The 25,746-nt window shown below is 38.6% G+C and overlaps 1 pseudogene; it reads left to right on the top strand.

The window, feature by feature from the left end:
- Nucleotides 1–578: 578 nt before the first annotated feature.
- Nucleotides 579–25,746, top strand: part of LOC132650950 (zinc finger protein 431-like) — a 113,225-nt pseudogene continuing 88,057 nt past the window's right edge.

The raw sequence follows: 25,746 nt of genomic DNA, 5'->3' as shown, positions 1-25,746 counted from the left end.
TTCTTAATCACCGAGCCATACCTCCATCCCCCATGTTGCTTATTATTACCAACATTTACATTGCTAAAATTTTCATCTGTCCTTTGTAAGTGTTCAAAGATATATTTCATTTTAGCAAGATCATACTAATGTTACAGTTTAAAATGAGGCACTTCAGGTTTCTTGACATATATTCTGAACTGGAAAGAATGTATAACTCTTTGTAGAAACTTGAGAAAGATTTTTAAGTTCTTTCTTTTTTGTTTGATCAATTTTTGCATAATATTCAGGGTCTTATTATGTACCTCTGAGTGTCCTGGAACTTATTGCATAAAGCAGGCTAGCATCTAGCTTTATGAGATAACCCTGCCTCTATCTCCTAAGTGATTTTGTGATTAAAGACATCAGAAAATACACCCAGCTTGTTCATTGTTTTTAGAGTCAGGAATCATTTATACTCTTTCTCTTATGTGGGCCTACTACTGTTGAATCTTTATGCTCTCTCTCTTTCTTAATTGGCATTTTTCTTGAAAGTATATATCCTTATTAAAGGATGCAGAAATTAGAGAGGTGAACCTCATTATACAGTTTCCTATTGAATGGAGCTAGGTATTTCATTAGAAACTGTGTGTCAGAAAATAAGCAGAAGAAACAACAGGATTCTGTGAAAATGTTGTAAATGAAGTATATGTTTTCAGTATTCTAAGTATCATGCTTTCTGTTGTACACATGTATGGATATTTCAGAGTACATTGACCTACAATGATGTGCATGTGAACTTCACTCTAGAAGAGTGGGCTTTGCTGGATCCTTCCCAAAGGAGTCTCTACAAAGATGTGATGCTGGAGACGTACAGGAACCTCACTGCTATAGGTAGAACAATGAATTTTCTTTACTTTTTAATATATGGGGAAACTCTTTATTCATTATTGGTACGCTTCTGTAATTTCTTCTGAATGAAGAAAGGAGGGATGAAGAAGGAGGTCAATGGTTCTTTGATTGAACCAATATCATGACCTAAATTTAGCCTTATTTCCAATAATAAATCATACATTTTCTTTTACTCTATTTTAAGTTATAATTGGGAAGGTCATAATGTTGAATAGCATTGTCAAAGTTCTAGAAGACATTCAAGGTAATTTTCATCTGTAAGCTGATGTGAATATGGTTCTGTGAAAATTTTAATATGTCCTGGAAGACATATTTGACAAAGAAGGAACAGTGTCAATGAGCTGCTTTAAGTGTATTTATTGAGGATTACTAACTTGTTACTAAACCATGTACCTTCATGTTAGGTATTTGATGTGTGTTTGCAAGGCACTCCTCTAACAAAGAATACAAGGAAATCATACCTTATGCAAGATCAATGTTTAAATCATAGACCTGTTAGCACTGTAAGGTACAATCTGCAATTTGTTTAATCTCCTATAACTAAGATATTGCCACAGGTATTCACATTAAATAGGTGATGAAAGTATGTCCAAAACATTATCCTCATAAACTAGTCCATAGTAAAGCTGGGATTACTCATGTACTTATAGTAATGTTGCTAAGTTTTGTGAGAAGTGCAGTTTTTTTTAGAGTCAAGAATATTGTGGAAAAACCATAATCCCTATAGCACATGTCTATGATGAACAAAAATCAAATGTGTAAATACAACATAAAACCATGTCATTTATTAATTTTCTTTTAATAGGTCTATTATATATCACACTGAATACAAGTCATATTAGTATAGGTTTATTGAAAGAAACAATGTACCACCCAGAACAAATAAAATATGTAGTATTCCCCATTTTGAGTAGATGTTTATAAGGTGATACCTATTATGCTTTACATGGGGTATTCAGAGATGCAAGCAGTACAAATAATGACACAGAGGCTTTTTTAATACTTTACAGCTTAGGCAATTTAGTCAGATTCTGAACCCTTTTTTCCCTAACTCAAATGAACCTAGCACAGTGTCCCAATACATGTCCAGCTGTACCTCTTTGTTCAATTCCATGTCCATCTGTTACCCTCAGTGCCCTGCTGGTGAATCGCCTGTCATTTGATTTCTTCTTCCCAGCAATCCTCTCTCAGAAGCTCTGGTTTCCATTTTGTGCCCTGCTATCAGTTGTCAGCTCTTTATTATTTACAAAAGATAAGTAAGGATGGACAAATATCTACAAAATATAGGGCAGGTGATGAGCCATAAAAAGAGCAATTCTGCAATCTGGTAAGCACTTAGCTCTCTGCTGACTCAACAATCAGCATTCTCTCACACACACTGACACATTTTCACACAATATACACCAACATCAATTAACTAGTCATTCAACTTCATTAGGAATTCTCACAAAATCACACTTCAGAAAATGTAGTTTTAAGAATATAAAATTCTTCTGCTTGTCACATTTATCTTTGCCAATTTACCATGGTGCACAGTATAGGGAAATTTATTAATCTAGCCACTGTGTTAAAGTTTTGAGGTCTTGCAGTTTTCTATAAATCTGTGGAAAAATATCTTATAGAAAAAAGTATGATATAAATGTGAGCCAGGTGAATATTTTTACCATCACAAGTATTTTCAAATATGCAAAACAACCGCTAGAGAAGGAGAACACCATGAAAGTAAAAATAATGATGAAAACTCAAGATGTAATTCCTATTTACCTTTAAACCAAAATGTAAAATTATGTGACATGGACAATTAGATTCATCAGTGTAATGAATGTGGTAAAGCTTTCATATGTGCTAATTATCTTTGCAGGTATGAAAACAGTCATAGTGGACACAACCCCCCTGAAGATACTCAATATGATGAAGTCTTTGCACATCACAGGAATTCCCACACATATGAAAGTATGCACACTGGTGCGGATCGCTATGAATCAAAACAATATGGTAACGCTTTTGCAAATAACAGTTATCTCCTAAGACATAAAAGGACACATATAGAGGAGAAACCCCATAAATGTAACCAGTGTGGTAAAGCCTTTGCACACAACAGTCATCTCCTAAGACATAAAAGAACTCACACTGGAGAGAAACCTTATGAATGTAACCAGTGTGATAAAGCCTTTGCACAGAGGAGTGCTCTCCTATTACATAACAGAACTCACACTGGAGAAAAACCCCATGAATGTAACCAGTGTGGTAAAGCCTTTGCACATAGTAGTGATCTCTTAATACATAAAAGAACTCACACTGGAGAGAAACCTTATGAATGTATACAATGTGGAAAAGCCTTTGCATGTAATAGTAATCTTCAAATACACAAAAGAACTCACACAGGAGAGAAATCTTATGAATGCAATGAATGTGGTAAAGCGTTTTCAACTAACAGTAATCTCCATCTACATAAAAGAACTCACACGGGAGAGAAACCGCATGAATGTGACCAATGTGGTAAAGCCTTTGCACAGAGGAGTACTCTCCTCTCACATAACAGAACTCACACTGGAGAAAAACCCTATGAATGTAACCAGTGTGGTAAAGCCTTTGCATACAAGAATGTTTTCATAATTCATAAAAGAACTCACACTGGAGAGAAACCTTATGAATGTAACCAGTGTTGTAAAGCCTTTGCAGATAACAGTCATCTCTTAAGACATAAAAGAACGCACACTGGAGAGAAACCTTATGAATGTAACCAGTGTGGTAAAGCCTTTGCAGATAACAGTGTTCTTCTAATACATAAAAGAACTCACACTGGAGAGAAACCTTATAAATGTAACCAGTGTGGGAAAGCCTTTGCACGAAGGAGTGCTCTCCTATTACATAGCAGAACTCACACTGGAGAAAAACCCTATGAATGCAACCAATGTGGTAAAGCCTTTGCAGCTACCAGTAATCTCCTAGTACATAAAAGAACTCACACTAGAGAGAAACCTTATGAATGTAACCAATGTGGTAAAGGCTTTGCAGGTAAGAGTCATCTCTTAGTACATAAAAGAACCCATACTGGAGATAAAACTTATGAACATAAATGATGTGGTAAAGCCTTTGCATGTAACAGTGATCTCCTAAGACCTAAAGGAACCCACACTGGAAAGAAACCTTTTGAACGTAACCAACGAGGTAAAGCCTTTGCACTGAACAGTCATCTGGTAGTCCATAAAAGAACACATACTGGAGAGAAATCCTTTGAATTACCTAACGTGATAATGTGTATGCATTTCAGAGTAATTTCTGAAAACATAACTTACCCTGGAGAAAAAAAAAAAAAACACTTTATTAATGTAATCAGTGTGGCATCTCCTTTGTACAACACAGTCATCTCTTAAGTATAAAAAATGCATGTTGCAGGAAATCTCTATGAATTTAACCAATATCATAAAGGCTTTTCATGTAAGAGTCATCTTGAACAAGAACACCTCATGCAGTGAAACCCTATTAATGTAACTAATGTGTCAAGCCTTTAAATGCCATAATAATATTCATGTACATTGGAGAGTACACACTGGAGAGAAACCAATGTGATAAAGCCTTTCGATGTAATATTATTGTCCTATAAGATAAAGAACACATACTGGGAAGAAGCCTTACAAATGTAACCAATGTGGTAAAACTTGCTCTTCAAAATCATCTTGAAATTCATGAAAGAATTCATATTGGACAGAAAGACTATGAGTGCATTTAACATGGTGAAGCTATTCCACATTTGTATACTCTTCATCATCATGAAAGAATTCCTACTCGAGAGAAACATTATAAATGTGTTAAATATGAGGGTTTTGTACATATCTACATTCTTCATTATCATAAGTTCATACTGGAGAGAAATTCTCAAAATATAAGAAATATGGTAAGGCCTTTGTATACTTTGGTCTGCTGGATCCAAAATAACTCAAACACTAGCTCAATGCAAATAACAAAAATTTATTGTCACCAGTAACTACTTAATGATTAGTAACATAGCACTCTTGGGAACTGATCTGTGATACATATCCACCCAGTGAACCAGAAAGTTATAGAGGTTCTGAGCTTAAAAATCATAATATATGTGCTGTTTTACAACTAATTTTTTAATCAGTCATGATTTAGGGATATGGGATTTGTTTATGTCATTGAAGGTGTCACCTGATGTAAAATGTCACTCTAAAATTTAGTGGAGGCTGGTACCTAAAAAGCAATAAATAGGTATTAATTTTTTTACCATGTTCCAACATGCAAATTAATTTTGCATGTTTTGCATGTCAAAGTCAACTTGAAAGTCAAAGTCTATAAAGGGATAGTAGAGAGAAACCTTACACATGTAAGCAATGTGATAAAACCTTTTCTTAATGCAATTATCTCCACATACATAGAAGAACACATACTGCACTAAGACCCTCTGGATAAGCAATGTGGTAAATCCTTTTCATGGAGTTGTCTTTGAAATCAGAAGAAAAAGTCATGCTCCAGAGAAACCTTATGAACGTAGTCAGTATGGTACACTTTTGCACTTCATTGTACCAGTATAGAAGAGTAAAAGTTTTGGTGTGTGAGCAACCTCTTAAAGCCTTTGCATATCACAGTAGTCTTTGAGAACCTGAAAGAACTCATTCTCAAGAAAATCTGTTAGGATAAAAGATTTGTGAAGGTCTTTGATCAACTAACTTGCATTCAATTACAGGAGATTATTTGGGAGGAAAATTCTAACAAGTGTCAACAATGTATTCATGCATTATGACATTCCATCCTTCTTTTGTTTCCAATTAAAAGTCAATATGGAAAAAAGGCCTAGGAATTTAAACCGTAAGGTAACCTTCATAGATTTCTCAATTCTCTTCAATTACTTGAAATAAATCATTCAGTTATAAAATTTATGTGTGTGTATTAGTGCTATTTCTGTAACAAAACACAATGTCAACTTCCAAATGTGTTGGTTTGCCTTACGGTTCCAGTGGGATATGGGATCTCTATGAAATGGGAATCACAAGTGTCATACATGGTCGCTAAAGCAGAAAGCTCAGAGCTCACATCCTCAACCTGCAGCATGTAGCAGAGAGTGGGAATTACAGATGCTATGCAGTTGAAACTATCAATCCCACGCCAAGTAACATACTTCTTCAAGAGGGCTGCTTTTCCTGTTCACAAATGATTCCAACAATGAGGATTCATTTCTCTGACTTCAAAACTACATGTTTGATTTCTATTACATGAAGGACTTTATGAAGAAAAACTCTGTAGAAACTGGTAGATGCCTCAACACCTGAGTTCCAGGAATGAATGCCTACACAACACACTCATGAGTAAACATATTAGTTTAAGAATTTGCTTTAATTTCTGTTATGTGATCTCAGTATGTCTTTTTGAGTTTATGTTCCTGTCCATTCTGGTTTCCATGAAGAACAGACCTTATGAACTTCTTGTAACAGGAATTATAGAACATTGTAAAAACCTGACCTAGGTTCTGGGAATGAACTTCACTGCCAATCCATGTCTCTAGTACTGTAAATATCTTAAATCTTTATATATCTTGAGATCGAGAAGTAGAAAAGAACTCATAGAAGAGAGCGACCCTATTTGTATATAAGATTTGATGACTTTGGATTTAGTAAATGTATTCAATTTTGAGAAAATAAACTTTTAAATTTGTTTTTACTATAGCCTTGGAGGAAGTAAATGATTTACCATGTTCGCTTAAATGTAATGGAGGATATCACCAACAGTGGTTATAGTCAGTAATTTGAGACATTGGAGTAGGTATTAAAGTTTTTTGTATGTGTAGCAAATCCATTCGAAGAAGTTTATTAGGTTGTTCTGGTATTCTTTCTGTGGCGGCTGTTCATGTTCTAATGCATTTACTTCATGATAGGTATTTTTCTGCTGGAATGTATAGAATGGGATCTCCATCATCATCTATGTGGTCCATTGCTTATTTCTGTCAGGTAGTGTGTGATCATAGTTTTCAAGGAAGGGTCTCTGAGAAAGCGTGGTACTTTTTTAATGTTTTCATAAATTCCTTTGCTTTCAGCCTTGCTTAAATGTCAGTAATTAATTAATGTTAAAATGTTCAATAGTATGTGTTTATGTATGTACATATTGTTTGATGTCCCATGTTTCTTTATGTTCCCATATTTACTATATGTCACATCTTGAAGAACTGCCTTCTAAGAGAATTATCTAGAGATATTAGATAATGTAACAGAAACGAGATTTATTTCAAAAAAAGCATGTTATGTGTCCGTAATGTAAGTAAGGGATCTTAGGTCATGGCAGATATATGAAGGGTGTGTGACACTGGGGATTATTTTTGTCATTGTTACACGATCTTCAAGGTTACTTTGCCAGTTTTACATACCACAAACTTTCCCCCTGAACTCATTGGTACTCAAACTTAGTTGAAACAGTATATTCATACAATATTATCTTCTATTCAGATTATAAACAAATTGTCATCTGAGGATGGAAGAAAATGATGTTATTTGAATAATAAATGCTCTTAACAAATGAAAATAATTTACTGATTTCCTGGTTTGAAATGTGTTACTTCATTCTTAGGAGTAAATACTTGTTCTTAACACTTTCTCAGAACTATAAGTGAATGTCAGAGAACTGTCTTAGTAGGTAAAGTTGGTTGTTGCTAACCTTGATGATTTGAGCTCAACCTCTGGGTAGCAATTATCACTCCTACAATTTTTTTAATATTTGCATAAATATTAAAAAATTTATACTTTTTAATTATAAATTTTACAGTTTGCTGCTGTATATGCAAACTCACACACTAGCACATACATAATTTTTTTCAACCTAAATGAGGGCCATTTTGGTCACCGGCTAAGACTCTTTGGGTTCCATTTTGAGAACTCACATATGGGATGTAGATAATAAATAACAAGTTGTCCTCTCACTGGCACATATATACCGTAGCATAGTTGTATACACACAAACATTTTTAAATAGATAATATTAAAGCAAAAAAACACTTATTGATGGCAGAAATGTTTTTCAGGTGTAAATAATTGTAGCATTTGAAGATTTAGTACTGTTCATTAAAAGAAAAATGGTTCCTTTGTACATCTTATTTTATAATTTTGTTCCTTGATTCAAGGATAGGTCATTTTATAAACATATCTCCACTTGGCTCAGAAGTGCATCCCTGTAATTCTAGACCTGGGAGTCCATGGTAGGCTAATCTCTCTGAGATTGTGGTCAGCTTGGTCCACAGAGTGAATTCTTTTGTTTGCTTGTTTGTTTGTTTTTCAGACAGAATTTTCTTGTGTAGCCTTGGCTGTCCTGTTCTCAATTTGTAGACTGGGTTGGCAGCAAATTTGGGCCTCATTCTTCCTGAGTGCTGTTATTATTGGTGTGTGCCGCCATGCCAATATCCACAGATCAAATTCTAAAATATTCATTGCTATGTGGAAGTATCATGTATCAAAATGATTTAAAAAATAAACAGTGTATTGCAATTTATAGGTTTGTTTCCCCTCAAGGATACTGTCCACAGTGCTGACAGATGTATTTTTGAATTGAAGTTTTCTGAACTGGTGCTCTCTGTCCTTTGTATAAGTGGGAAATGTTGCATTAAAACATCAATCTGATAGATCAGAAATCATGATTACTAAAAGGCATTACCTCCTGAGCATCTACTTTAGTGGAGTCATTTACTTGATTTTCAGGTAAGAAATTGTGGTCCAAAATAAAAATTCCAAAGGCATTTCTGTCCATCATTCTTTGAAATTGCATATATTTCAGAATGATTTTGTGCAAAGAGTGCCCTTAAAGCTCTGATTTTACATTGTGATTACATTCAGAATAGGATTTAATTTAGCATAGATATTATTTAGCATGGCTCAGAGTAGTTGAACCCACATTTGGTCCTATCCATATTCCCAAAGTGAAATCCCAGTGCTTGCTTTGTTGAAGAAAACCATTGCTTTGGAAATGGCTCACATGCTCTTATTGCCTGCCCCAGCAAAAAAACTCTTTCTCAGTTCTTCTGCATTGCCTAGTGTGTTGGCTAGTCTAGGCAGTCATTTTTACTATATCTGGACCTACGGCAAACACAAAGAGTTGGGTACTGTGGGGAATTTTTCATACTCACATCTTTTGAAGTGGAAAAATCCTTCTTTAATCTGAGTGTTTTAAGGTGATAAAATTCACCTTTAATCTCATCCACAGCTGTGTCTAGTCTGATTATATCCTGTCTATGTAAAGGACATTGAAAGTATTAGCTTTTTCTCTTTTTCTGCTTGCCCTACCTCTGGCTACCAAGTTCATTTTTTTTTTTTTTTGCTACTCCTTGGAATTCTGTTATATACTGAAGACCATCTGAGATATTCAGCTACCTGCACTGAATAACTATTTGCTTCTTCAACTTTCCATTGATAGTCAGCCATTGTTTGGACTAGTTGGACTACAGCTTGTGAGATATTTGAATGAATAAACTTTCTATATACAGAGAGATTTATTCTATGAGTTCTGTTCATCTATGGAACGTTGAAGGATATATATGTGTATATCTGTTTCGTTTTCCATTCCTCACTGAAGAAGATGTTCAGGCTAACAATAATGAACTTCAGTGTTTATCATTACTTTCTTGCTATTCTGTTAGGTTTGTCTCATGCCTACCATTTAAAAAGTAGCTGCAGTTTACCTGAACCCAACATAAGAAAAAACTCAAACCCTTGTTTCCTAAACTCTCTTTCTGTAATTGTGGGACAGACTGATAACTCCACTTCAATTTCATTATACTAGTTATCCACCTTGATTACAGTAAGAAGAAGGGGAAGGAAGTATTCGTGGGTGACCTGGAAAAGTTTTGTCCTTGGATAGGAAGCCTGAACCAAGAACCAATATGCTATGTACCTTAAGCACATTCTAACCCTAACAGAGGTGTTTATATCACTCAAGATTAAAGGGCCAATCAGGGCCTCCATGCAGAAGAGAAGGCAGGCCCTTCTAGAGGCAGCACTCTAGGTTCTGCTCTGTTTCTGAGCAGGCTTGAAAGCCCCAGTGTTCTGAGATTTGAGAGTGGACACCACAGATTTTGAGGCAAGCTCGAGGATATTCCAAAGGCCCCAAATGGTGATAGGAGGGTCATTGTTCACAGATGGGAGGCACAGGATGGTGTGCATCACTAGGTAGAGTAGTGGGTACTCCCTGGACTGGATGGAAAGACAAACAGGAAGGCTATTAGATAAGGCACCAAATGTTATTGAATTACAAATCTCTGCATACCTAGAAACGTTTTGTCCCTGTAAAGGATAACCTGAATCAGGAACCAATAGGCTATGTACCTTCAGAATATTCTAACCCTAACAAAAGTGTTCATATCACTCAAGACAAATTGGCCAATCAGGGCCTTGAGGTAGACTTGACTGTCAGGATAAGAGGCAGGTTCTTCAGGGAGTTATGCTGGAGGTTTTGTTCTGTAGCTGACCAGCTTAAATGATTCCATGTGAAGTGCTCTGAGCACTGCTGCTAGGTGTTGTGAGGAAAGTTCAAGCAAGTTCCAAAGTCCCAGCATGGTGAGTGGAGTGTCACTGCCCATAAATGGTAGGAGTAGGCCACTGAGCAGGGCTGATTGAAATGATGGTCCCTGCCTGGTGGGGCAGGTGGGAAGATAGATAGAAGACAGACACATTTGCTACTGAAATGCACATCTCTGCAGGTCTGGAAAAGGCATGGGCATGAATGGCTAACTGGGACTGGGACTATTATGCTGTATATCTTCATCAGGCACTAACCCTAAGGGAAGGGCTCATGTCACTCACGACACTCTGTCCAATCAGTGTCTCCAGGGAGACTTGCCTGTCAAGCCAGAAGGCAAGTTTCATTTACTGCTCATTAATTTTAAATCGATGACGACTGTTTTTGTTAATTGTTGTTACTGTTTGACTTTGATTAAAAATTGGCAGCAAGAGTTCTCAGCAATGAGGTAGGGATCTACACTGGACTTGAATGTGGAAATGAATGTGCCTTTTAAGAGGAACAGGGAGAGCTCCTGGAGAATGGAAAATCATACAGAAAAAAATATTTCTCAGACTAGGACCCTGTCTGCCCTTAGCTGGGAAGGCCTCAGCTGTCTGAGTTACTTGATCTCTGATTCCCAAGAAGAGGAGCTCACTGCTAGTGTCCTGATGTCCAGCTGGATTGTCCAAGTTAATAAGAGACTCTGGCTAGCCCTAATAATCAGGAACACCAGTAGGAGGTAGTGTGCAAATTCTTTCCCAAATTCTCCTCTAATGCAGGTATTGGGAGGAGGGAGGCTACAAACCACACTATTTTATGTGTGTAAAGTGTGCTCTCCACAGGCCAGTATGAACAAGTCTACTGAACTACATATAAGAGTCTATTGGGAATGACATGGACCTGGGAAGGAGGGAGGCTACAAATCACACTATTTTATGTGTGTAAAGTGTGCTCTCCACAGGCCAGTATGAACAAGTCTACTGAACTACATATAATAGTCTATTGGGAATGAGATGGACCTGGGTCATACTGTGGTTTTGTTGGTCTACGTGGTGAGATGGGCAGAAGCCCTTGTTGTCTGATTCTTCTAGTGTGTGGTTTCCCTGGGGACATGGAGGCTTTACAGCCATGGCAGTGGAAAGTTGCGGTTGTTATACTAGTACTGTCAGTATGCACACACAGTCATTGCTTCTGCTGTACAATAGAAAGACAGATTAGAAAACAGAATATCTGGTTCCTAGAAGTTTTGAACCTTGCTTTCTACATCCCAATTTGTGTGAGAAATTCTATACATAGTTTTGAAAGTAGTAGACATAAGGTTATGGGGATCAAGCTTCAGTAATACTTGATTAGACTTTTTATTGCCTTTCTAGTACCACCAGCTTCAATGGCACAATTGAAGGAAATTCAATTTCAGGATACTAAAGCAATTTCTGAGATGCAGAGGTTTCTCAGGTGTAGATGGTGTTAAGTAGGTTGGATATTGCAGATTCCACATTCTGTGACACAGTACATGTGGGAGGAAGAAGTTGTTAAATAATGTTTCATCCTTGTTATGTATATGGGCTTCAGTAGGACTAGATTTGCCTGAATGCACAATTGGGGATGAAAGGTTGCAGAGCCATAGCCCATCTTTTGATAACCTTCATGTTCCAGAGAGACGTCTTCTATGGGGCCTCCCTGTTTGGAAGAGAGATCAGTAGTAGCTGAAGGGTTAGAAATACAACAGTTAAGGTATCACTTTCAGTTGTTTCTGTAGGAACAGTGAAGTCTGCTTCATTTAATTTTTTGCACATAAAATGAAAAGTTACAGGTCAAATTCACATTTTTCTTCCCATAGTTTCCTTAAATATTTTCATTAGAACTTGAATATATTTTTAGGCATGTGCCAGGTCAGTATCTGGCAGGTGGAGCTGAGAGGAGGATGGCCAGTCCAGCTGGACGCCCTCTGTGGCTAAGCAAGATGATGATTGTCAAAAGCCTGAACCTCCCTGGATGCCTCAGGGAATAAAACACTACCGAGCTGGGAGATCTGTCGAAACAGGAACTCAGTTTATTGAATAAAGTAGTGCTTTTTATAGGTTTGGGTCAAGGGTCAGCATTAAGGAAGTGAGGTAAGATGACATAGAGGGAAAGGTTAGGTAGTGCAAGGAGAGATGGGCCAGTGACAAAACTCCACATAACAGTTACCAGGCAGGGTTAATTTTAAGGCAGATATGCTGAATCACTTTTGCCCAGAAGTGGCAACTCTTAAATCAGAAGCTAAAGACAGTTCTCCAAACTCGAGCCAGGCTCAGGTAGATTCAGCAGGCCTTATGAGGCCCAACATTTCCCCCTTTTTTATTTGACAGCAGACACGGACCCTATCTTAGGTTGTACCCCACATGGAGATCTTACCTTTCATTGAGTACCATGTCAGGAGCTTGTCAGGAGCTCCTCCAGGACCTGTCTTAGGTCTTCCTAGCACATCTGGGTCTTACCCATTATTGGTCAGATGTAGAGCAGAGGGGTCTTTTCTAGGAAGATGCCTGGGCCTAGGCGCAATTGGATTCCTGAGTAACTAACGGATGATAATATATTTCTACTTGATGCAGCTTAATTGCCCTTAACCTCTGCTGGATAAACTGCACAAGCTTGTTAAGAATGCATGGCCCAAGGGTAAGTAGGAGAAGGAGGAAAAGCAAGGGTCCAAGTAGAGGAAGACTATAAGTCAGGAGGCCATGAAAGCCATTCCACAGGGATTTTTCTTGATGTTCATGGCATCATCTCTCCAAGTCTTCTTAGAGGATTTTGATTTGATCTCTGACAATGCCCAATTTGTTGGTGTAGAAGCAGCATTTTTTCCTGAAAAAACAAGCAGATGCCAACTTTTTTGGCATTTAGTGGGTCCAAAACCTTTTTGTTTTGAAGAACTACTTCTGGCAGGGAGTCTAAAGGCCATTCCTTCCCCACAACAAAACACTGTTGGAGGGGGAGGCAAAAAGGGAGGCAACTCCAGGAAGGAGTTAGAGTGACAGAGGGAGGGGTGGACACTCCTAACATCAATGCTGCCATTATCAGGATGAGGCAGTACCTGAAAGCAGTCCCCTGTGGAAAGGTCATGGAAAAGGGAACAGGGGAGTAATTTAAAATATTTAATATTAAATATTAAAATAAAACCAGTGGATGGTAATTAAGGCTTGAACACCCTCACCGTCTGTATAGCCAATGGGGGCCTCATAGTTCCAACAGACCCTCTGTCCTTCCATGCCAAAGCAGACTGAGCTAGGCCCCATTCTTCTATAACCTCTTGGGCCTTGGCAAGGTCTCCAAATCCCCCTTCACTGATCATAAGGGTCACAAGGAAAAGGATCGTCTTCCACATTTTCATTGGTTTCTGGGGGAATAAAAGAATGCTTCTCAGGGGTAGATAGCCTCCTAGAGGGGTCATCATTGTCATCCTCATCTTTTAGTGGTGGCAAATATTTTATATTTCTGGCTGGAACCCACATGGGCCTCTTCTCATCTTTGGGGAATATACATCCAAATCCTCTTCCTGCTGTGAGAAGAGGGTTGGGTCTTCTCCAAGCTCCTGTCAATGAATCTCTCAATCTGACTCTTATGGAACTATATGGAGTAGATATAGATAGACCAATGTTTCTGAAATGGTGACTGATTATCTTTTGAAAATTTTAAAATATTTAAAGTAAATAATGCATGTTTCAATTGATCATGAGGGGGTAATGATTCCCCCTTTTGTTTTTATAATTGAATCTTTAAAGTATGATTAACTCTTTTTGTTATGGTTTGGCCCTTTGGATTATAAGGAATTCCAGTAGTATGAGAAATTTTCCATGTCTGTAAGAATTCCTGAAATGGTTTGCTTATAAAGCATGGACCATTGTCTCTCTTAATATTGTCAGGTAGACCCAAGGTGGCAAAACACTGAAGCATATGACTAATAGCATTATTGTACTTCTCTCCAGCATGAGCTGAGGCCCAACATGTATGTGAGAATGTATCCACTGAAAGAAAAATGTATTTTATTTTGCCAAATGGGGAATAGTTAGTCACATCTATCTGCCAAAGATTATTGGGACACAATCCTCTATGATTGATACCTGACTTTTGCAGGGGTGGTAATTGAAGGAAGGGTTGGCATGACCTGCAAGTTCTGATAATCTTTTTAAGATATTTAACAGGGACTTGTGGGAATTTATCTTTGAGGCCTCTTCAATTAGTATGAGTCAATAATGGAAGTCTGAAGCCTCAGTCACTGTATTTAGTTGTGTCCCAGATGCCAAACTATCAGCTAGCTCATTTCCCTCTCACAGGAATCTGGGAATGTTTTGATGTCCTCTGAGATGGTGTAGGTATAGGGGGTAAGCTCACTGTTGGAGAAAAAAAATGGGCCTGAATCAAAAGAGGAGTTATGGGATTTGCATCTAATTTAATATGGGCCTCAGCTAAGGAAGGTAGCAGATTTACAACATAAAGGCTATCTAAAAACAAATTAAAGGGCTCCCTAACCTTATCCAAGGCAAGTACAACTACATAAAGCTCCTTGACCTGGGCCGAGCATTCAACTTCCTGGGAAATGGCTTGGACAGGTGTCATTTTAATATTGGGCCCGTGGGGTGAATAAACCACTAATGAGGCTCCCCTATTTCCACCATCCATAAATATTGTTAGAAATTTGGGATTTGGTTGGGGGTGAAAAAGTCTTGGTGGTCTCCAGGATAAACGTGAAAAGGAGCTCATACACTTATGGTGACCATAGTGACAATTAATAATACCTACCCCCAACCCTTCCAAGGCTAAGGCAATCCTAGGATTGTTTCTCTGAAGCCATGTAAAGTCACCTATTTTGTAGGGAATTGTCAGAGTGTGGTTCCATGCCAAACACTCTTACTGAAATATCTCTTCCTTTAATAATGTAATCTGCTATTTGGTGAGTCATGGGATAAACCTGTGGGGTCCCTCCAACTGAAATATGAATCCAATTGATGGTTTTTTTCATCTTGGGCTAATAAAGCAGTGCAGAGCATGTCACTGAGAAAAAGATACAGGGTGACAGGAATGTCAGACTCAAACCTCTTTAAAGTTGCTGTAACTATAGCTTATTGAACCTTTCACAAAATTTGTTGATGTCGTGAGGATAAAACAAATTTTGTAGTAAGATCAGAGCCCTTTAAAATGTCAAAAAGTGTGGATAGGTCCTCTGTGGAAATGGGAATCCATGTCTGCATCCAATTAATCTCTCAGTTATTGGAATTGAATTAGGGAATTGAGTAAGAATCTTGAAAATATAACTGTGGCTTCATCAGTGAGACCCCCTCAAGAAACAATGTGGATCCCAAGATCTTAAAAGGGGAGACAGTGTCTGAATTTTTTCAGGGTCCACCTTAAAGTTACTGTCTTTAAGGATAGTAAGTCACTTAGTCATCAAGTCTTGCAACCTGGCAAGGCTGGAACTCCCCAAAATAATATCATCCATATAGATATAAAATAAGGCATCTGTTTGATTTATTAAAGGACTAAAAAGGTGCAGCATATAATATTGGCACATAGCAGGACTATTGGCGATGCTCTGAGGCAACACTGTCCACTCAAACCTCTGATCTGGTCCCTGAAAATTTATTGAGGGTAATGAAAAGGCAGACTTTTCTGTATTACTGGGATCGAGTGGGATAGAGAAAAAATAATCCTTAATATCAATTACAGTCAAATGGAGAACACAAGGGATGGCAGGTATCCAGGGCAATCCCTTTGAGGTGTCCCAAAGGATAGCATCCTCCCATTAATCTTTCTTAGATCATGAAAAGTCTCTAAGAGCCATTGGCCTTTTTTTTTTAATAAAAAAAAAACAGGTGAATTCCAAGGGCTAGCAGAGGGCCTTATATGTCGCACATCGAGTTGCTGTTGGACCAAAATTTTTAACTGCGTTAGCTTAGCAAAAGGTAGAGGCCACTGCTCAACCCAGACTGGGTCCCCAGGGGTCCATCGAATTTTGGGGATAGAAGGGCAAGCAGTGGCCTTTAGAATTGGGAGTGAACAAGAGAATGTTTGTTTTTTAATTGCTCAAAATAAGGATCATCCCGGTAGTTAGAATGGACATTTCATCCCTGCTCAAATTGCTGTTCATATTTCTCATTGTCTAATATGTCTTGGTAGAGGGCCTTATGATCAGTGGTAATATAGGCCTCGGCTTCACCAAGAACATCCTGTCCCAAAAGGTTGGGAGTAAGACCAGGGACCAATAGGGGGAGCACTTCTCCTTGCTTGTCATCAGGATCCACCCAAGGCCACCAGCTGGCAGTCTCCTATGACTTGATTGTCCACCCACACCCATTAGGGATGGGCCAGGGACCAGCTGCCAGGAGAGAGGGGCCTCTTACTTTCTTCTCACAGTACAGTCTGCCCCCACATCAATTAGGAACTGAAAGCTCCTGTCCCCAATTGTGAGTATCATTTTAGGTCTCATACCAGTGACCAGGGTGACAGTCCAATGAACTTTGGTCCCTCTCTTTCCCTTATTTAACGGGGCTGAGGATGGCCCCAAGAGGAGTTTAAAGGTTTACCTTTATGATTAAATTGGGATCTATAATCCTTGGCCCAGTGAAAACTCTTTTTGTACTTGGGACAGGGCTTGCCCAGTAAGGTGCCTGTTGTGCTGGCACCAGGAGCATTTTGAGACCTGTTGGGGCATTCTCATTTAAAATGGCTGTTATGTCCACAGCCAAAGCATGTCCGCCCCTGAGTCCTAGTGACCTGCTGAAGGGTGTTGACTAAGGCAGTCACTTCCTCCTGGCAGGCTGTTTGCACGGTGGTAGCCATTGCCCTGGCCTGAAAGGAGGTGGTGCCTACATCTTTAGTGGTGACAATCCACTTACCCATCCCCATTTTACACATCCTCACACAGGCAAGCTTTTGATCTGAATTCATGCCATCCCACACTAGTGACTTAACAAACTGATGATGAAGCTCCCCTGGGGAAACTTTCTTCTCAGACTTTTATCTACCCAGTCTATGAAGGAAGGGAGGTCCTCTGAGGCCTTTTGTATAATTCCTGAAACAGGGGATTCTATAGGCCCCTCATTTAGCTTTCTCCAGGCTGCCAAGCCTGCTGCTCTAATCTGCTCCTGATAAGGGTCTCAGAGAGCAGCCTGCTGGAGGCCTGTGGAATACTGGTCAGCTGTGCCTGAAAGCATTCCATAATTTATAGGCACCTGGGAGTTAACTCATTGATTGCATTTCCCCTGGACCATGCATTCCTCCTTGTAAAAGGCCAACCATTTAAGGAAGGACAGCCCCAAAAGGACAGCCTTGATAAGGTCCATCCAGTTCGTGTAGTGCATGACTGATTCACACCAGCCTCTCAAGGGTGGTCTCAGCCCAAGGTGAATTGGCCCCATCCTCAGACACTGCCATATGCAGTTCCTTGAGGTCTAGAGCTCCCCAAGGAGCCCAGCCAGGGGGACCAGCCACCCCAGGAGCAGTGGTAACAAGAAAAAGTTCCATGGGTCACTCCAAATATGGAGGGGGTATAGAGGAGTCAGGGAAGGGGTTAGTAAGTGAGCCCTGTTTCAGTGGTACAGCCAGAGGGGTAGGGACTGACCAGGAACTATTCTCAAATGGATCTAAAGAAGGATATATATTCTGTCTCTGGGGAGTGGGTTAATCATCTGACTTAATGCTGCTTTTGGCCCCAGCACCTTCCTCCTTTTTTGGGGGGGGAAGAGTTCCTCCTCAGGTTCACTTTCCTGTCTTGAACGCTTATCCTTATGTTCTTTGGGCAGTTTCAGAGGGAACCAGACCTTAAGGGCTGTGACTAGGGAATGACTCCCAGAGGGGGGATATCCCCATCCTGAACCTGTGCTCTGTTGACCAGCCTTTCTACTCTGTCCCAGGTGTCCAATCAAACAGGGTGCCCTCATCCTGCAGCCATGGAGCAACCTTTATAACATACTTCCGTACTTGAAGTGCTTGAGTAGAAAGCAGATTGAAACCCCTACTTTTAAGCAAAATTTGTAAAGGTTCCATAGGACTGCCCCATATTCAACGTGGGTACACTCACCTGCAGACCAGTTGGCCTGTCAGCATTCTTCCCTCGAGCAAATAATCACAGGAGGCCCCATGTGCTGGGTCAATATCTGGCAGGTAGAGCTGAGAGGAGGGTGGCCAGTCCAGCTAAATGCCCTCTGTGGATGATGAATGTCAATGGCCTGAATCTCCCCAGATGCCCCAGGGAATAAAACACCACTGAGCTGGGAGATCTGTAGAACCAGGAACTCGGTTTTTTGAATTTAGTGGTCTTTTTTATAGGTTTGGGTCAAGGTGCAGGATTAAGGAAGTGAGGTAGAGAGTGAGGTTAAGTGGTGCAAGGAGAGGTAGGCCAGTGACAAAACTCCATGTAACAGTTAACAGGCAGGGTTAATTTTAAGGTGGATATGCTGAATCACTTTTGTCCAGAAGTGGCACCTCTTAAATCAGAAGATAAAGGCAGGTCTCCAAATGTGAGCTAGGCTCAGGTATATAAGGCAGGTCTTATCAGGCCCAACATAAATATACCTCAATTTCTAAATCCATTCCTCAATTGTGGGACATCTAGGTTGGTTCCAGATTCTGGCTATTATGAACAAAACTGCTATGAGTATAGTTGCACAAATGTCCTTGTTGTATGGTTGAGCATCTTCTAAATATATGCCCAGGGGTTGTATAGCTGAATCTTGAAGAAACACTGTTCATAATTTTTTTTGAGAAAGCACCAGATTAATTTCCAAAGTGGTTGTACAAGTTTACATTCCCACCAGCAATGAAGAGGGTTCCTTTTTCTCCACATCCAGTCCAGCTTGTATTGCAGATGATGTGATAGTACACATGAATGACCCTAAAAATTCAACCAAGGAACTCTACAGATGATAAACATCTTCAGCAATGTGGCTGGATACAAAATTAATTAAAAATATGAAGCCCTCCTGTATATAAAAGACAAACAGGCTCAGAAAGAAATCAGGGAAACAACACCCTTTTACAATTGCGACAAATAACATAATGTACCTTGGTGTGACTCTAATCGTGCAAATGAGAGACTTGTATGAAAAAGAAAAACTTCAAGGAAGATATCAGAGGATGGAAAGATTTCCCATACTCCAGGATTGATAGGATTAACATAGTAAAAATGGCCACTCTACCAAAATAAATCTACAGATTCAATGCAATCCCAAACAAAATAGCAACACAACTCTGCACAGACCTTGAAAGAACAATTCTCAGTTTCATATGGTAAAACAAAACAAAACAAAAACCCAGAATTGATAAAAACATGTATGTACAATAAAAGATTTTCTGAAGGTATCTTCATCCCAGAGCTCAAGTAATACTATAGAGCAACAGTAATAAAAAGTGGCATGGTACTGGCACCTATACTTTAAATCTCAAAGGGGTGTGCATCTACTCATTAATATTTTTTTTCTTAAATCATATCAATAAGCTGAGGGGGGAAACATGTATAGGGGAATCACCTGCTGTCTCAGTTTCAGACCCTGCTTGAGGGTGTACAATCGGCCAATGCTACCTTGGGCTATTGCTTCTGCTCGTCAGCCTTAACATCCCTGGATTTACTATTAAGAGTGTACTTTTCTTAACTTTAAATTATTCTCTAAGGTTTTGTACATCACAGACATTAGCAAAAACATCTTCTCCAACCTTGTTAAACAATCTTTTTCCAAATTCTTTCTAAGTATAATGGTCATTGCTAAAAACCTACAACTATGGTCCCTTTCAAGAGCAGTGGTTAATTCATTAATTTGCTCAGCTTGATCTATGAAAAGAGATCAAGCATTGTTAAAAATAAATGCCAGTGATATTGCCCAGTGAGGGGGCTAGAAGCATCATTAGACTTTTCATACAACTCATGTTATGAGGAATATGGGCATCATAATGGCATCAAACAGAGCTATGTTCCACAACAGCCCAAAGTCCTCAGTATAAGCAGGTCTTGGGATTATGCTTCTCCAATACAAACTCATCATGACTACGCTAACAGGGGAGCCAAATTCCATGAGTGCTACAGATGTTTTGCTGTTGCTCCTGCATGGCTTTCAACAGGACCAGGTAGCCAAAATAGTTTGCCTATATATGGGGGAGGGAGGAATGAGGTTAACTCAGGCCCTGGGAAGGAGAATTCATGGAATTGGGTGGGCTATGCCAGCCTTGAGGATCATATAACATGGAAGAACTGAAGGATTGTTGGGAGAAAATTGGCAGCTAGGTCTGTTTTGATACGTTAAATACGAACCTCTGCCATTTGTTCCAGGTATGAAACCTACATCTATGGAAATATAAACTTCAGAGAGAGCAGGATGGTCTCCATTAGGTAATGATTAAAAAATGAGCTCACCAGGAAGAAAGATGGCAAAGACAAAGATTCTAATTTTCTTTCCTTTCTTTATATCTTCTTTCTTTTCTTTGAAGGAGGGCGGGTACCCAGACTGGACTCAAATTTTTGCTGTCAAGTTTTGTTTTTCTAATTCATTTTTATTTTATTAATTATTTTTATTTTTTCACAATTTATTCATTGTATACCCCTATATAAGGCCACTCTCTCAACTCCTACTGGTCCCACCCTCCTTCCCTCTTCCCCCAAACCCTTTTCCATAGTCCACTCAAAAGAGGAGTTCCCCTCCTCTGCCATCCATCCACATATTATCAGAACACTACTCAGCTATTAAAAACAGGGAAATAAAATTTCTGCACTTATTACTTCTGCATAGGCCACTGTGCTCACCTCAGAAGATTTCATACTATGAAGCTTGCCTGCAAGCTTACTGTGAAATAAACACTAGGTATAACTCATTTTAAAGAGTCCCACTCCCAAGACAGTGTTTGATTTACCATCTCACATCCAGAAACATGTGAAATTTTAAATGCTATGAAGTGTGAAACATTTTTTTCACAAGCATTTCAGAGAACGTGGTTCTCTTGCTGCCTGGAGGCTGTTTCCCACAAGCCCAGGAAGGAAAGAGGGCCAGAAGATGAGGTATAAAGCTTGGAAGACACCCACAAGAATAACAGTGATCAGAACACTCTGGGAACCACCTCAGGAAGTAAGTTCAAATTTAATTCCAGAAAACAGAGGGTATATATACCCCTTAGGGAGTGACTGGGATGCTGCAAGGATAGGTGTAGATAATTGTTTAAAACTGAGCACTTCAAGGATGCTTGATTTGCAGTAAACAGTACATTCCTATCATATGAACAAGAACATGGAACTTAATTATCCTATATTTGAAGGGAGGGAAGAGTTATCAGGGATCTGTGTCAAAGGCCATCTATCAAATTTGGTTGGTGGCATCTATGTCTAAAGGCATTCTCCAGATGAAGTCAGGCAGGGAAAACTCACCCTTGCCATGATTACACAACTAGGCCAGCAGCAGGGTCATACATGGAAGAAAAAAGCCTCCTCCCTCACATCTCAAAATTCAGTCTGGGTTGTGATGGTTTTCAGTAGAACCCCTTGGAACAAAAGGTATGTGTAAACAAAGAAACTTCTACAGGCTACAACTGTTGTGATACTCTCAGAGAACTTCCTGGCTGGTGTTAGTTCACCATTCCCTACATATTCATCCACTGGACTAAAAGTTTCTTGTGTAAAGTGAAGTAACTGAAAACAGTAAATGTTGAGAACCAGTATTATCAGTAAGCCTTCCCAAAACACTTTATTATATAATAATTTTGCATGTAATTGATATTTAACATTCATTGTATATAAAAATAAGTTTATGTACTTTACATTCCAATTGTAGTCCCCCTCCCTTCTCTCCCCCCTGTACTACCCTCCATTCCTATTGCCCCTATTCCCTTTCCCCTTCAGAAAAGGGAGGTCATTTCAATTGAGCTAGTTTTCCAGTTCTGTTGGATCTCAGTGGACCAAAGAACACAAATACCTTTCCACATTGCTTATACTCACAGAATCCCTCACCAGTAAGGATACTTTTATGATGATGATAACTCTATATTTGTGCAAGGCCTCACCATTTTAACACATTCATGAGTTTTTCCTCCTTTATGAATCCTTTCAAGATGATGAAGATTATACAAATGTGGAATGGTTTCACCATGTTAAAAGCACTCACAGGCTTTCTATCCATTAGGATTTCTTTCATGAGTGTGAAGATGATTCTGAAGTCCAAAAGTTTTTTCACAGTGGTTACAGTCAGACATCTTTCCAGTATGTGTTATTTTATGTATTAGGAGATTTTATGTGCAAAGGGTTTGCCACATAGTTACATTCATATGGTTTCCCTCCAGAATGTGTTGTTGTCTTAGGAGATGATTGTTACATGCAAAGGCTTTATCACACTAATTACCCTCACCAGGCTTCTCTCCACTCTGTGTCTTTTCCTGTTTTCGGAGACTACTCTGCTGTGAAAAGGCTTTATCTTATTGGGTATATTCATAAGGTTTCTTTCCAGTATGTGTTCTTTTATGTCTTATGAGAGCACTGTTTTGTGCAAAGGCTTTACCACACTGGTTACATTCATAAGGTTTCTCTCCAGTATGTGTTCTTTTATGTCTTATGAGAGCACTGTTTTGTGCAAAGGCTTTACCACACTGGTTACATTCATAAGGTTTCTCTCCAGTGTGTATTCTTTTATGGCTTATGAGAGCACTGTTTTGTGCAAAGGCTTTACCACACTGGTTACATTCATAAGGTTTCTCTCCACTGTGTGTTCTTTTATGCCGTATGAGATTACTGTTTTCTGCAAAGGCTTTACCACACTCGTCACATTCATAAAATTTCTCTCCAGTGTGTGTTCTTTTATGGCTTATGAGATGACTGTTTTCTGCAAAGGCTTTGCCACACTCATTACATTCATAAGGTTTCTCTCCAGTGTGTGTTCTTTTATGGCTTATGAGATGACTGTTTCGTGCAAAGGCTTTACCACACTGGTTACAGTCGTAAGGTTTCTCTCCAGTATGTGTTCTTCTATGGCTTATGAGATGACTGTTTTTTGCAAAGGCTTTACCACATTGATTGCATTTGTAAGGCTTCTCTCCTGCGTGTGTTCTTTTATGCCCTATGAGATCAGTGGTATAGGGGAAGGCTTTACCACATAGAGTGCATTTAAAGGGTTTCTCTCCAGTATGACTGCTTTCATGCCTGCAAAGATAAGTAGCACATGTGAAAGATTTACCACAGTCATTTCATTACACTAATAAATATGTTTTTCTATATGAATTAATTTTATAATTTGGCCTGATGGTAAAGAAGAATCAAATTTTTAACTTTTATCACTTTATTTATATTCATGATATTCCCCTTTATAATGGGTATTTTTTAAGATCCCTGTGATGATAAGAACATTTGTTATGTGATTCTCTTTTACAGCATCATTTTTCTATAAGAAGTTTTCTCCTATATATAAAGTGTATTGCAAGGATTCAGAGTTTTACCCCAGCAATCCCATTCAATAAAGTTTTGTACTGTATGAATGACACTTCATTTACAAAATGAGCTAGTACAAGCAGAAGAAGTTCCAAAATCCTTGTATTCATAGGTATTTTCATCAGTATGAGTTTGCTGAAGAAGTCTCAGTGAAGTTGAAAAACCAATTAACAGTAACCGTTTATCACATATAGGAAATCTACTCAAAGTGGGGACTTCTACAAAATCAACTGTTCTTGGAGAAAGACAGGTACACTGCTTCTTTCAATATTCCTATGCTCATGTGTCTTAGAATCATTTTGACATATGATATACCAGTTTAATTTACAAAAATACTAACGATTCCCACATTGAATTAACACAGTTTGTTTTTGTTCATCATAGACATGTCAGGGATTAAGGTTTCTCCAAACAATATTCTTGATTCTCATAAGCTGCTCCTTTCACTAAACTTTACAATGTTACTGTACGAAAATTAGTAACACTGGTTCTACTATGTAATTTTTGCTTATTAGAAGGTTTTGGACACATACTGATCACCAATTCAGTGTGTATACCTCTTACAATATCTGAGTAGATAGAATGAGACTAAACAGATTGGCAGTTCAAGTCAGTAGCTATAATGTCCATATGATTCAAATGGTATTTTTGTTACAATATTATTTTATTTTCTTCTATCTTAGGGGAGTGCCTTGTAAACACAAATCAGATACCTGACATTGAAGTACATGGAATTATGAGATTTTAATCATCATCAGTACACTTAAAGCAGTGGTGTTTTTACACTGTTGCTTTTCTTTAAAACTTCCAGGACACAGCCATGTGTGCTGGTACATGCCTTCAATCCCAGCACTTGTGGAGGCAGAAGCAGGCAGATCTGTGTGATTTTGAGGTCAGGCTGGTCTAACAAGCAAGTCTAAGAAAGTCACAGATACCCAGAAAAAAAATCTATTTCAAAAACAGAAAATAAAAAGCAACCAATAAACAAACAAACAAACAAAAAACACCAGACTTCCAGGACACATTAAAATTTAAGATTTATATCTGTATCAACATGCACATAAAGTTACCTTTGATTACTTGTAGAACTTTGAAACTGTTCTTCAATATTATGGTCATCCCAATTGTAGTCTAAAATATAGTACCAGAAAATATATATTATTGGAAATATGTTATTATTAAGGGAAAACTTAAATCACTATCTTCTGTGACCCTTAGAACCATGCCTGATTTATTTACCTCATTCATCCTCATTATCAATTGGAATTACAGAAGAGGATCAATACAAAATAAAAGTTGTCTCTTTATTTTAAAAGTGAAAGAAAAATTGCAGTCTTACCTATAGCAGTGAGGTTTTCACAGGTCTCTAGCATCACATCTTTGTAGAGTTGCTTCTGGGAAGGTTCCAGCAAGGCCCACTCTTCTTGGTTGAATTTCACATACACATCATCGTAGGTCACTGAATTCTATAATATGCCATACATTTGTACAATAGAAACAGTGGCAACAATATAAATTTATACTTCACTGTCAATATAATCATATAATTCTACTGCTTCTTCAATTTATTTTCTGACACAGAAGTGTGAATGTTATACAGTTGGGTGCTGTGCATGATGTGAAGTAGGGGAGATGAAAAAGCCTAAAGGTTAGATTGAAAAAAAAAAAAAAACAAAGACGTGCTTCAAAAACCTGTGTTTCATCAGTTTGTAAGACATGAATATAAAGTAGCCATTAGTTGGGTTCTTGAGCAATCTATGAATCATCTTCAGTTACTTGGGTGAGTAGGTCAGGACCCTGTCATGAGACAGGTGGAAGGACAAAACACAGTCATGATATTTTATATAGCAACAAATGAGATGTGTTGATCAGGGGACACTGAACAGATGGGTAACATCAGTCAAAAGACAACATGGTACTGAATATCATGTTTTGACCAGGGCTCAGGGATG

Source organism: Meriones unguiculatus (assembly GCF_030254825.1).
Source record: "Meriones unguiculatus strain TT.TT164.6M chromosome 13 unlocalized genomic scaffold, Bangor_MerUng_6.1 Chr13_unordered_Scaffold_37, whole genome shotgun sequence".
NCBI lineage: Eukaryota > Metazoa > Chordata > Mammalia > Rodentia > Muridae > Meriones > Meriones unguiculatus.
This window is presented reverse-complemented; position numbering and strand designations above follow the sequence as displayed.